Here is a 14,271-nt window from a genome sequence, read left to right as displayed (position 1 = left end):
ACGATGATGTGTACTTATTTCTTATAATAAAATGCCAGTATCACCACTGATATAAGAGAATTAATTCCTGAAGGTCTCTTTTCATCCCTAGAGATCTTCCCTTTACTGTTGACAAGCATTAAAATGCTGTAGATATGTCCATTCATTTCGTCCTGTGCATAACCCCAGCTTCACAGTTCATAGGAGGCCTTTTTAATTCATCTCTATTCAAGATTTTGTCAATGAGATTCTGGGTGAGAAGATTAACTTCCCATCTTTACATACAGAAATACCTGGGGGGGGGGGGGTTCTTATAAATAAATGGAGTTCACCAGTTTTATCATGAACAATTCCTAACTTTGATCTTAGGAATGGCCTCTCTCTCTCTCTCTCTCTCTCTCAGGCAATTAACTAATTATAAAACATCCTGGGAAATGTTTTAAAAAACTACTGTTTCAAAAAATTGTTAAGTACTTAAGTGATGTAACCACTTGCTTGTCAACCACGCTGAATTATTGAGGCTAGTGCGAGATATAAGTGTTCAGTGTAATCTAATGCAATGTTGTGAAAGCTAAAGTGATAATGGCCAATAGCTTAGAAACCCCATGCATGACTTCCACATAGAAATGCCAGAATTTATAGATGGAAATGGCATCCATGTGAAAATAGAGATTTGGGGATGACTGTGACCTACATGTTTTGAAAACAGCCATTTTGGGGGTGTGGCATGGAAAGCACCAGGATATACATGTCTATGATATATTTCATAAAACTCATGGACATTGAGGGTGGAGAATCAAAATACTGGCATCTGCTCCTCCTATATATCAGGTAAAAAGACAACCTCACTTGTCTTTTGGACCCGGTGCTTGTTTGACAGAGGAGATCTGAGAACTGTTTGATTGCCTCATTGTCATCTCTATCCACGTGGTGTGTGTGGCTACCTGTTTTCCTGCTCCATTTTTAGCTTCTCTCATCACCCTTGTAGTCTTCTCATTCAAAATTCCTGTATCCCCCCCTCCCCCATCAGTTTGTCTTCAAACCCCATATGTTTACCACTTGCTGCTGGCTTTGTCTATAACTGTCTCTGGTGAGTGAGTGACTGTACAATTTTGCTTGCATGTGGGCCTCTGTCTGCTTGTATGTCTCACATTGAGTACCCCTGAGTGTATGAAGATGCAGCACCACTGGTCTCAGAAGGAGTGAGTGACTCCTTATCCAGCAACTGTGCATTAGAAAGCTGCACAGGGATAGAGATTGTGGGAATCCCATGGAACTCACAGAATTCCAGCAAGTATGGAAGAAATTACCATGGGATTCCTGCGGTGATATAAGAAGTTGCTGTGGGATTCCTCATGGGAGTAAGGTTTGAAATGCACTGAGGCAACTGGAGCACCAGAATGAGGCTTGGAATGCCCAGAGAGGCAACTAGAGCACCAGTCTGAGGCTTGGAACACTCATTGGTTGAATAGTGAATACTATCCCCCCCCCAAAAAAAAACAAAAAAAACAAAACAACCCCACAGAAGGCTGATGAGTTTGGGAGGAAACAGAGGGCTACAAGCAAGTACCTAATAGCATCTACTCCTGTGAATATGGGTGGGGATGGAGGAGATTAATTGTGAGGATGGAATGGATCTTAACGGGCAGCGGGTGGGTATGGGTTAGATTACATTGGGGATGGGTGAAATTTCTGTTCCCTTGTAACTCCCTACTGTGCATGTCAAGTAGCCCCACAAAATTCAGGAAATATTTTGGGGCCCCCTGCCCCTGTGGGCACCTGTTCTGCTGGAGGTTTCAGCAATGATTTGGCTGTAAGCATAAGGGCCTTATTCTATAAAGGTTATGCTCCTAAATTTACGCTCCTAAAATTTATGCTTCTAAATTAAAAGCATACTCTATGCTCCAAAATAGATTATGCTCGTAATTTAGGAGCATAAATTTTAGGACCGTAAATTTAGGAGTAGAACCTCTAGAAAATAAGGCCCTAACTGCCCAATATTAAAATGAAAATGGCCGCTAAAACAGCAATTAAGTGGCTATCCAGCGATATTCAGTACCAATTTTTAAAGTGAGAGCGGCGAAATTTGGCAGCCATATTTGGCCGCCACAATAGGTGGAATAACTTTGGCTGGTCTCACTTTAAGCGGATAGCACTGAATATCAGCATGGATGGTTAAAATCGGATCAGCCTAAGTTAAACTGGTCATTCAATGCCTGTCACCTATTTGTAATGCGCCTCCTCACCAGGGTATCCATTCCAGATGCATCTATCATAGCATATAAAAATCCTGCTGTTTTGTGGATCAGGTCTTCACCATGATGCATGTATAGTCTGAGTTCACCCAATCCACATGGCCACAGATCTGTGATGTTTGTCTGTGATCACCAGTGACAACAGTATTGCATTTTACAGAGACCTGATATGCACTACAAGCAGGTATATCTAGCTCACAGATAGCAAATTGCATGTATGCAATGCAGACCACCATCACATACATGTCATTTTCCCCCATACCCTGTGATCCCCAAAAGACTAGCCTATTGTGGCCAATGGGGCTGGATGTGCTATTCTAGATATGCTGGGACTTACACACAGCCTCTATGGGCAACCTTAAGTTGGAATTACAAATGGTGCATTTTTTTTCTAAGAAAAAGTTGCATGCAATCCATTGGCCAATGTCTTAGATGTAGCAGAACCAAGAACTGAAGCATGTACACACTGTCTCGGTCAGGCTGGAAGAGCCCCTGAGGCAGCAGAGTATGGCATCACTGGAAAATAGGGAAGAATGTGGCTCACTTGTCTATAGAAAGGCCAGTTCACTAAAGAACTTGACTATCACTTCACATTTCTCACTGGACACTGGAAGTTCAAAGAACCTCCTTGTGGGGGGGGGGGGGGGGGATATACACAGAACTAACGGTGGTTCTCAACCTCTCTTCTGTTGTGACACACCTGACAAACTGTATTCATATGTGTGACACACTGAACTCTACAATATGAATTGGCGGAAGGACAGATAGTTCAAAGGGATGGGAACATTTTCAGGCCATCTCTTCCTCCTCTGCAGCAAGCTGTGACAACATTCTTGATCACAGGGATGGAGCAAGATCCCACATTTCTAGGCCAGGCTTGCAGCAGTGATGGCAGCCATAAGGTACGGAGCAGGAGCCCTTATTTCTGGACCAGGTTGGCAGTTTTGGAGGAAGCAGGATGCAGCATTTCCAGTCCAGGTTGGTGAAAGCACAAGTAGGTTTAGGATACAGTGGCGCTGGTTGCTAGTAGAAAGGAGGGGGTAAGCAGACCTGCAACATTTCCAGCTTGGAATGATGGCAACAATGACATTGGGCATGGGAGGAAAACAGAAAGAGTGGTTTGGGGGACTTTAAGTATCTGGTTACCTACTTTGTGTTCTCCCCAGCTGCAGGCACATGTGGTTGTTAAAAAAAGCATGGGCTTGATGTCAAACTTTTGGTGACACACTTCCCAGCTCTTGGTGACTTATCAGTGTGTCCCGACACACTGGTTGAGAACCACTGCTCTAGAAATGGAGAAATCAGGACAGCACATTCCACCTGCACATATGACTGGAACCTGTTAGAAAGGCCACTGTCCATATGACAGTGGTGCAGCAAGATATGGAAGATGAGTTTTAGAAGAAAGTTAGTGTCACAACTGTAGCTGTGCTCCCGTATCCAGACTCGCCTCTTCCTCTGGTGGCCAGGTTATGTGGCTTCTATGGACTGTCTTCTGCCTATTTCTCAAACCACATTCCAGAGGTTATTCTAGCTCTGTTCTGATGTTCCAGCATACAAGCCTCACTCCTGAGTCATCCAAGCCTCACCCTGACATCCCAGTATCCAAGCCTCACTCTGGTGTTTCATTTTGCTTGAAGCCTCATTCCTGAGGGAATGACATTATTAGTCAGGGCTCTCATATGGAACGATGGGACATTCAAAGGTGGCCTTTGCAACAGAGGTCTTCTAGTGAGTTCTAGTGTTTGTGTGTATGTATTGCACTTCAGGTTGTCCCTACCTTGACTCTAGCCTTGTTTCCAGATTGTTCCTGCCTTGTCTCCTGTTTTGCCTCTGTTGTTCCCGTTGCCTCCAGCTCTGCTTTCTAGCCCCAGCCTGCTTTCCAGCTCCAGCCCTGCTCTGTTCCTGGTTCCTGCTCCAGACAAGCTCTGCTTTGTTCCTGGTTCCTGCTCTTGCCAAGCCCTGCTCTGTTCCTAGTTCTTGCTCTCTGCTCCAGCCAAACTATGCTTTTTCCTGGTTCCTGCTCTTGACAAACTCTGCTTTGTTTCTGGTTCCTGCTCCAACCAAGCCCTGCTCTGTTCCTGCTCCAGCCAGGTCCTGCTTTCAAGCTTCAGTCCTGCTTCCAACCTCCAGCCCCACTTCCAAGCTCCAGCTCAGTTTCTACTACTACTACTACTATTATTATTATTATTAACATTTCTATAGCGCTACCAGTCGTACGCAGTGCTTCCAAGCTTTCATCCTGCTTCCAAGCTTCAGTCCTGCTTTCAGCTCCAGTCCAGCTTTCCATCTCTAGCCTTGTCTGTTTACTGTCTGAGACTGCATTACCCAAGCATCAGCCCCAACCCAGGTGATTCATCAGCCTCTGGCCGGTGTCCGACAGCGGTCCAAGAGCTCTTTTTCTTTGAATTTGTGACAGGTAGGGGCCATTAGATGACTACTTGCTGGCTGTCTTGTAGTTTGTGATGTGTCCAGTTGGTTCACCCCGTGCAAGATGCAGGTCGTATCTGATCGGGCAATGATTTCCAAGCCTTATCAGATATGACATGTACTAGTAGTAATGTAGTTTATTTAATCTATTGCCCTTGTGGATTGAACAAGGTTGAACAAAATAGTCATCCTGTTAAAGTTTGGCTCAATTAATATAAATTCCATATTAATGCTGAAAACCTTCAAGCTTCTTTGGTCCAACACTGGTTAGATAAAAGACATTTATTATCAAACCTGAAATGGTGGATCCTTGACCAAGTGGTTGAAGGGTGGGAGGGTGGTAACACAGAACAGTATCTGAATTTTAAAGAACAATATTGGATTTTTCATTTGGATTCTGACTTTCCTACGGGATTAAATGCTGAACTTGAACGGATGTCACTTGTCTGAATTCTTGCCTCTCATTGGCTGTATTATGAATCAGCTGAGAAAACAGGAAAGGTATTTAAAAGCATCCTTATGACGCCACTGCCATTTTGATAATTGAACAATCAGAAGATGGTTAGGCTCGGCTACATATGTTTTTTCTACATTGTTTTTGCCGTTAGTGTTGCACCTTGAAGTTTTTTGATCGCATTTCTAACAGAAGTTTATTTTACAGGGGATTTCTCAATACAGCTATTGTGAAACATGTGCTCTGTCAGAACAACATCCCCTAGCAAATTTCTTCATTAAATCAGATGGGTATATTTTTAAGAAGATTTCTTTTGATTAAAAGTGAAGTTAAAAAATATGAAAATGTTGACCTATGATGAATCAAGTGCATAAAGCTCCTCGGTAAAAACTAATCTGAAGAGTGGCAATGCTGAGGTCATCTATTAAAATTTTTTAAAAGAAAAATATGAGTTTGTGAGTGTATTTATAATTTATAGTCTTCACTTCCTTCGACCCCATGACGCCTGATCCACACCTACCTCGTCTGACTACAATATAACTTTGTATCTGCTATCAACTGAATTGGCAAACACCTCTATGGTACTATATAAGCCACATTGAGCCTGCAAATAGGTGGGAAAATGTGGGATACAAATGTAACAAATAAATAAAATAAATATTGCATTGTGTATATGGGCAACTCTCCTTGTATATAAGTTATATGCAAGGTTTATGTGGATATAGCTTCTGCCCATTTTTTGAATATATTTTGTGCTGTAAATGGTTTACTTTAAACAAGGCACATACTTCTTTTATGACACATGTGTTTCCGGATCTGTGAGGATCTCTGTGGATATTCCCATTTGTTAAAAAAAAAAAGAAACCTCCCACACAGCATTCGCTACTGTGGCAGTTTTCATTAATGATTTCTAATATTGAGTTGCATAATCCAGGATAAGATGAATATACTTGTTACCTCATGTGTTTCACTCCAGTGGCCCCCTTGCTATCCATGGCCACTCTTTTGAACAGGGTCTTCAAGATGGGCATTGGTATGAGAGGAGCATATGGGACCCTTGTAAGACTGTTCAACTGGCAAGTTGGGCATGATTAACAGTACAGGTGTACTTGTTTGACAGAAGAATCAGGCAATGATATACTCCCTGGTTTTCTCTTTCCCCAAATGGCCCCAAAACAAAGGCTTGATGAACTAAGAAAGTGTCTTGGAAAACAATCTTCCTCTAGCACTGTCTCTGTCAGGACTCCACAGTCTCAGTCTGCACAAGTCTTTGCCATCAGATTAACTAAAACCAGAACTGGCTCTGGTATGGCTTCCAGGACTAGGATTTCACAAATTTCCAAGGTAGAACTCAGCCTACCTACGTTAAACATCTGCTGCTTTACATCTGTGGTAAAGGCATATGCTGAAGGTCTGCTCTTGTCTTCCCTGGGCCTTTCTGGTATACCTGTGCTCAGAGCTTTTCTCTGGCTGCCTGAACCATGCCTTCCTTGATTTGCCCTGACTGAGCAATACCCTTTCTATTTTGTACTGCAGGATTTAATGTAGCTCTGTGCGCAAGTGTTGCTAAGCGGAACCAGTAACTTCCTTTATACTTTATCGCACCCATATTAATAATTTCCCCCTTATTTGACAGCACTTATACATATAGGCTTGTAAAATGGGCTGCTCTCACTTACACATCCTTAAATGTATTTTACAAAATTGTCCACGCTTGGCAAGACTCTATGTAACGTATCGCTGGAACTGAGCACATCTAGACCTGGGTGTCTCAATTATGACCTCAACATTCCATTTAAAATGAGACCTCACATTGTTTTCCTCCTCACTCTGGCAAGGTTTTCTAACTAGCCTAATTTTTGTTTTTCAACCCAGAGTTCTCTGACGCATTGGGCACTCTAATTCCTCATGGTATTCCAAGTAAATAATTAGGCTGCCAGGGTTTGCCCTTTTTCTCAGCCTCAACACATCTGTGAACACATCAGTCATTAAGTTACACAAAAAATGGAGTTTTATTCCCAGAAGGAAAGTCAGACAGATCTGTTGAACATTTGAAAAGAGACATAATTACCCGCATGAACCTCTAACTTCTAACAATGATCATTAATGGATCTGGTAGGCTTTTAGTGGAGAGTAAAACTAGCAAACAGTGATAAAAATTGCAAAGAATTCCTCACCATTTGTTTATTGATACAGAATGTTTTCTTCCGGATAGTAACAGAAAAATCTGTGTTTTGCAAAGTACTTTCTTTGAGAACGGTACTTCTTACCATTTAAAAGCCTCCAAGAATTACTTGCAGTTCCCACTGCACAGTAGTTCATTGTATAGCACTGAATGGATTTTCTGGCAAGCCTGCTGACTAGTGTCAAGGAAGAAACACGAGGCCTATTTCACTTCCTCTGCGTACTGAGAGGCAAATGTGACTCACTGCTATTATAGGTGTCAGGATTTAGAAAAGGGTGGGAACAATATAAATACAGGCATATCCCCAATCCGCTGGCCTAAAAATACATATGTTTTTTCACAGTAAGAAATTAGTTTCAAATCACATATCTTTATGCTTAAGTGTTGTCTCTTACAGTTACCAAAGTCAAACAACAAAAAGAGGGGCTAAAATTTGCAGTTATCCTGTTTTAAAGTGGGATTTTACCACACAATAACTGCAAATGTTACACAAAACATTTTGAGAACTTTCCCAATTATTTTTTTAACAGGCCATGCACAAATGTTCCCATTAGTATACATTACGGTCCTGAGTACCTGGTAAGATCCCAAAAGAATACAACAGATTATATGCTGCTGATCCCATGAATAAGCAGTGAGTTTTTCTTTTAGGAACTTGCCCAAACCTTTTTAAACCTTACCAGGCTAATGGGCTCTTTTACTAAGCAGCGGTAAAAAGTGACCACAGTGAGTAAAAAGGCTTTTTTGAAAAAATGGGGCAGTAAATGGCTGTGCACTAATATTAGAAGGGAAAGGGGAATGGAACTTGATATACTGCCTTTCTGTGTTTTTTTGCAACTACATTCAAAGCAGTCTACATAGTATATACAGGTACTTATTTGAACCTGGGACAATAGAAGGTTAAGTGACTTGCCCAGAGTCACAAGAAGCTGCAGTGGGAATGGAACCCAGCTCTCCAGGATCAAAGTCCACTGCATTAACCACTAGGCTACTCCTCCACATGGTTATTTACTGCCTGAGCTCTTACTGCATCCTATTTACTTGGTGGTAAGGGCTCACATGCTACTCGTGCAGTAATCAGGCAGTATGCAACAATGTGGCCCCACTGCCGATTACTGCCGGCAATGCCCCCCGAGGTAGAAAATAGAAAATTATTTTCTACTGCAGGAAACTGTGCATGCCAACTTCAGAACTACCCCAGCAGTAAGGTCAATTTGGCTTGTGCTACCCGCACAATAGCCCAACTGCAGCTTAGTAAAAGGGCACCTAACTTTTTTTACCACATTCTCTGGCAATGAATTCCTGAGCTTAATTACATGTTACGTGAAGAATTATTTTCTCTAATTTGTTTTAAATGCACTACATAGTAGCTTCATTGCCTGTTCCCTAGTCTTTGTATTTTTTTGGAATCAGTAAACAAGTGATTCATGTCTACCCATTCTACTCCACTCGGTATTTTATATACGTCTATCATATCTCTCCTCAGCTGTCTCTTTTCCAAGCTAAAGAGCCCTAGAGGGGCATAATCGAAACGGCCGCCCAAGTTTTCCTGAGGACGTCCTCGCATGACGTCCCGGCAAAGGGGCGGGGAACCCATATTATTGAAACAAGATGGGCGTCCATCTTTCATTTCAATAATACGGTTGGGGACGCCAAATCACGAAATTTAGGTTGACCTTAGAGATGGTCATCCCCGATTTTCAGCGATAATGGAAACCGAGGATGCCCATCTCAGAAACGACCAAATCCAAGCCATTTGGTCATTGGAGGAGCCAGCATTCGTAGTGCACTGGTCACCCTGACATGCCAAGACACCAACCGGGCACCCTAGGGGGCACTGCAGTGGCCTTCACAAATTGCTCCCAGGTGCATAGCTCCCTTACCTTGTGTGCTGAGCCCCCCAACCCCCCCCCCACACAAAAAACCCACTCCTCACAACTGTACACCACTAACATAGCCCTAAGGGGTGAAGGGGGCACCTAGATGTGGGTACAGTGGGTTTCTGGTGGGTTTTGAAGGGCTCACATTTACCAACACAAGTGTAACAGGTATGGGGGGATGGGCCTGGGTCCGCCTACATGAAGTGCACTGCACCCACCAAAACTGCTCCAGGGACCTGCATACTGCTGTCATGGAGCTAGGTATGATATTTGAGGCTGGCATGGAGGCTGGAAAAATATTTTTAAAATTGATTTTGAGGGTGGGAGGGGGTTAGTGACCACAGTGGGAGTATGGGGAGGTCATCCCCAATTCTCTCCGGTGGTCATCTGGTCATTTAGGGCACATTTTGCTTGGCTTGGTCGTAAGAAAAAAAGGACCAGGTAAAGTCATCCAAGTGTTCATCAGGGACGCTCTTCTTTTTTCAATTATGGGTCAAGGACGCCCATGTGTTAGGCACGCCTCAGTCCCGCCTTTGCTAGCCTCCAACACGCCCCTGGGAACTTTAGTCGTCCCTGCGATGGAAAGCAGTTGAGGACACCCAAAATCGGCTTTTGTTTATGCCGATTTGGGCGACCCTGTGAGAAGGACGTCCATCTTGCGATTTGTGTTGAAAGATGGGCATCCTTCTCTTTCGAAAATAAGCCTGCTAGCCTCTTTAGCCTTTCCTCAAAGGGAAATTGTCCAATCCCCTTTATCATTGTAGTTGCACATCTGTACCTTTTCTAAACTCTGCAAAACAATGAAGAGGGGGAGATATCAACATGGGCTATCAATAATACGGGTTATTTTGCCACGTTGTGCTGTTTTAGCACAGGAATTCATTGAATAAAATGAAACCATATGCTAAAATAGCACAACTTTGGTAAAATAACTGCTCTTAACGGTAACCCACATTGATAACGATTCCCCCCCCCCCCCCCACCCCACCCCTTAAGTCACAGGAATGTAGTTACAATTCCAGCAAATGAACACAATGCTCATTTACATATCATTAAGATGGGTCATTGATGTGAGCTACGTACTACATTAATGGATTGTATATATGGGCTTCTTTACAACTGCTGAAAAGGAGATTTCAGTGTGATCACACTTATTTCTGAACATTTCTGGAATGTCAAATCTTTATTTTGCCCTTTAAAAATGTTTATTTTAAAAGTTTGAGAAGCTCCTTATGAAATTGGCTTATTGGGACAGTTTTGCAGGCTTGGAGAGAATGGTAAAGCATTTGATATACTACCTTTCTATGGTGCAACCAAAGCTTAAATAGTGGTCTTTCAGCAGGATAAAACTGTTTTCCCACTAATCTCTACCTCGCAAGACTGGAACTGAGGCTAGCTTAATTGTAGCAGGGCACAGCTCTATTTAAATAATACATCAATTCTGCTTTCTCATGTTTCTGCTCCTGTGGCGATAATTTTATTTATATATTTCACTATGCTTTTAGACTGCCACTTGACAATACACTTGCTGTGGTTTCTAAAGGAGACACACAGTCATCCAATAACATAACAGGATTACAGTGTGCAGTATCTAATAAATCTCCCCACTCTCGCTTAACCAAAAAAACAGAGATCTAGATACAATGACAAGCATAATCATCCAAAGAATATGCAATTTCTAAGAATGTCTCCCAGCCTAACCAAACTAAATATAACTATGTAATGTAATGTCTTTTCCCCAATATCACATCCGTCAGTCAAAATTAGCTGCAAGGAAAAGACTTCCTAAACAGGAAGGTCTTTAAACTTTTCCGGAACTGTAACAAATCATGTTCACGTTGAAAATCGTACAGCAATGCATTCCACTTTGGTGTCACCACGAAATGATCTGATCGTGCTTAAAGTTAGGTGCGGTTCACGGAATAGCACGCCCGGGACTCACAAGTAAGTTGCATGTTAATTTTAGGATCTCACCTGTTATACCCATGACCCTCCAATTTCCATGCCCACTTTTTCGTTCTATTACCTGCAACAACTACGCTCCATCAGGAATTCTATAGATAACGAATCCCTAAGCACTCTAGCATACGCCTATATTACAATGCAATTTGATTACTGTAATATTATTTATACTGGCATTACAAAAACTAACTTAAAACACTTAAAAACTATTCAGAACACAGCCGTCAGTATTATCTGTCTAGCCTCAAAATATGATAGGGGCCACCCCTCTATTTCACCGTCTTCACTGGATTCCGATAGACTTCAGAGTGAAATTTATAGTTCTCTTTCTGACACATAAAGTACTTTATATGGGTTTAAGTAGCATTTATATCTTGGTGTTCAATGTGTGGACTGGACCCTGACGCAGCATTAGCCAAACATGCCGCATGTCGGCCAATGGTTCTTATATATATATATATATGTCAGGTTGAATTTATAAATCTAATTAACTTAAATTGAATTCATACCAGAAAAATATTTTTTCAAGAAAAGGAGGAAAAAAAAAGGATTTGTTATAAATGATAAGATGCTGGGCCATCTTTTTGGATTATCAGTCAGATATTTGCCCCCGTCTCCCAGTCGAGATAAATCTTTAAGTGTGTCCGTTTGAAGTCACTTTTTCAGATCATGCATAAATGCTAATTAAATCTAATTAGTGCCAATAACTGCTTGTTAAAACTACTATTGGCACTAAATAGCTCATTATTCAATTAAATTGCACACGCAAATTGGACACATGCTCAAATTTCCACATGCAATTTTTGGCAACTTTTATAGAATTAGGGGATTAATGCACGAAACCAGTGAAACCAGTTTGCTTGTTATTGTGCAGTAAAATGAACATTAATTAATTTCTCAGAATTTCTCTCTCAGGGGGTGTGACATGAGCAGAGAATTGGCATGGAAATGTTATACAGTCAGTGCATTATACTTACCATGTGCAATTAACATGGGAGCACTTAGCACTTCCTAAATAAAAGGTGCAAAGGACACACACATTAACTGTGCGCAGGTGTCATATGATCATGGGAACATTAATAGGAACACTTAGAAACATGACAGCAGATAAAGGCCATATGACCCATCCAGTCTGCCCATCCTCTGTAACCCCTAACCCTTCCTTTTCCTAAGCGATCCCAAATGCTTATCCCATGCCTTTTTAAATTCTGGAACAGTCCTCAACTCCACATCCTCCACCGGGAGGTCGTTCCACACCTCCACCACCCTTTCTATGAAATAGTACTTCCTTAGATTACTCCTAAGCCTATTCCCTCTTAACTTTCGTCATATGCCCCCTCATTCCAGAACTCTCCTTCAGTTGAAAAAGGCCCTCTTCCTGTACATAAACGCCCTGACATATTTAAATGTCTCTATCATGTGTCCTCTCTCCCGCCTCTCTTCCAGTGTATACATGTTGAGGTTCATAGGCCTGTCCCTATAATTTTTGCATTCAAGACCACTTACTAATTTCGTAGCCGCCCTCTGGACTGACTCCATCCTGTTTACATCTTTCCACAGGTGCGGTCTCCAGAACTGTATGCAGTACTCCAAATGGGGCCTCACTAGAGCCTTATACAATGGCACTATCACCTCCTTTTTCCTGCTGGTCATGCCTCTCTTTATCTACCCAAGCATCCTTCTGGCTTTGACCGTCGCTTTATCTACCTGTTTGGAAGCTTTAAGGTTATCAGACACAATCACCCCCAAGTCCCGCTCTTCCTTCGTACACTGAAGCACTTTACCCCCTATACTGTACCGTTCTCTCGGATTCTTGCGACCCAAGTGCATGACCCTGCATTTTTTGGAATTAAACCTTAGTTGCCAAATATCGGTCTATTCCTCCAGCTTCGCTAGGTCCTTCCTCATGTCATTCATGCCCTCTAGGATATCCACCCTGTTGCAGAGTTTGGTGTCATCTGCAAAGAGATAAACCTTACCAGACAGCCCTTCTGCAGTATCGCTCACAAAGACATTAAAAAGAGCCGGCCCTAGAACCGATCCCTGCGGTACTCCACTGATAACATCCTTTTCTTCAGAGCAAGCTCTATTTACCAATACCCTCTGTCTCCTCACATTCAACCAATTTTTAACCCAATCAGTCACTCTAGGTCCCATACCAAGGGCACTCAATTTATTTATCATTCACCTGTGTGGAAACGTGTCAAAGGCTTTGCTGAAATCCAAGTATACCACATCAAGCACCCCTCCCACGTCCAACTGTTTGGTCACTCAGTTGAAGAAGACAGTCAGATTCTTCTAACATGACCTGCCACCTAGAAATCATGCTGCCTTGGGTCCTGCATTCCATTTAGTTCAAGAAATGGCACAATCCTCCTCTTTAGAAGTGTTTCCATTAGCTTACTCACCACCTAAGTCAGACTGAGAGGTCTGTAATTTCTAACCTCCTCCTTACTTCCACTCTTGTACAAAGGAACCACATCTGCCCTTCTCCGGTCCACCGGGACCACTTCAGTTTCTAAGGAAGCATTGAAGAGGTCCATCAGCGGAGCCGACAGAACTTCTCAGAGCTCCTTGAGCACCCTCGGGTGTATCCCATCTGGCCCCATCGCTCTACTTTTAGTTTGGCTAGCTCCTCACAAACACAGTCCTCCATAAACGGGTCTTGGTCTACCATCCATCCATCCCCTTTAGCCTTTGTTTTCTGTAGCCCTACCCCCAGTCTTTCATTCGTGAACACAGAGCTAAGATAATTGTTAAGCAGTTCAGCTTTATACTTATAATCTTCCACATATTTCTCTCCCTCGGCTTTGAGCCTCACAATGCTATTATGGTACTTCCTCTTGTCACTTACATATCTGAAAAAGGTCTTATCCTCCAATTTTACAGTATTAACTATCTTTTCCTCCATTTGCCGCTTCACTTTCCTGATAGCTTTTCCAGCTTCTCTTCACTTATTCAGGTATTCTCTCCTGTCTTCATTTTTCTGAGTCATCTTATAACATGTGAAGGCTAGTCTCCTTACCCTTATATTTTCAGCTACTACATTCGAGTACCAGAGCAGCCTTCTTTTCCTCTTACTTTTATGTAATTTTCTAACAAAGGTTAGTTGCCTTTAATATATCT

The 14,271-nt window shown here is 42.3% G+C and overlaps 1 protein-coding gene across 5 annotated transcripts in view; it reads right to left on the bottom strand.

The window, feature by feature from the left end:
• PLCB1 (phospholipase C beta 1) overlaps positions 1 to 14,271 on the bottom strand; it is a 1,287,346-nt gene that overhangs the window by 774,530 nt on the left and 498,545 nt on the right. The gene's annotated exons all lie outside the window — the stretch shown is intronic.

Source organism: Microcaecilia unicolor, chromosome 3 (assembly GCF_901765095.1).
Source record: "Microcaecilia unicolor chromosome 3, aMicUni1.1, whole genome shotgun sequence".
Taxonomy (NCBI): Eukaryota; Metazoa; Chordata; class Amphibia; order Gymnophiona; family Siphonopidae; genus Microcaecilia; species Microcaecilia unicolor.
This window is presented reverse-complemented; position numbering and strand designations above follow the sequence as displayed.